We start from the raw sequence: 574 nt of genomic DNA, 5'->3' as shown, positions 1-574 counted from the left end.
AAGAACAAACTATAACTGTAGAAATTTGTTAAACCTGAGTGGTAGATACATGGGCTATTATTCTTCATAATTAAGAAAGTTCTTACTTTTGAAAAGGAAACAAATTTATGCACAGATATTTTGTAAATGTGTAGAATATCTCTTCTCCAGAAAATAGAATGACCGTGTGGAGGTCTTACACTTCTTAGGATTACAAACAAGCCTGGATGATTCTCTCTGTACAGATCCTTCACGGGCCTCCAAATTGCAGCAGCGCTAGTAAACGTGTCTCGCTGAAATTTTGTTGTTGTTACATCCCATCGAGTCAGACCTGACTCATAGCGACCCCTCCTTGGGTTTCTGAGGCAGTATCACTATGGAAGTAGACTGCCCAACCTTCCTTCCAAGGAGTGGCTGGTGGATTTGAACCGCCAGCCTTCTGGTTAGCAGTCTAATTCAAAATTTGATTTTCTTTCCTTTCCTTTTCCTTGCACCCTGTAATTCAGAGCAAGATTTTATAATATTTTTCTTAGAATACAGTTATTGATGGAGAATTTCAGCATCCTTTTTTTTCTATAACTTTTTATTATGATTT

This window comes from Orycteropus afer, unplaced genomic scaffold (assembly GCF_000298275.1).
Source record: "Orycteropus afer afer isolate SDZICR_OR568_19922 unplaced genomic scaffold, OryAfe1.0 scaffold00031, whole genome shotgun sequence".
NCBI classification, from domain to species: Eukaryota; Metazoa; Chordata; class Mammalia; order Tubulidentata; family Orycteropodidae; genus Orycteropus; species Orycteropus afer.
This window is presented reverse-complemented; position numbering follows the sequence as displayed.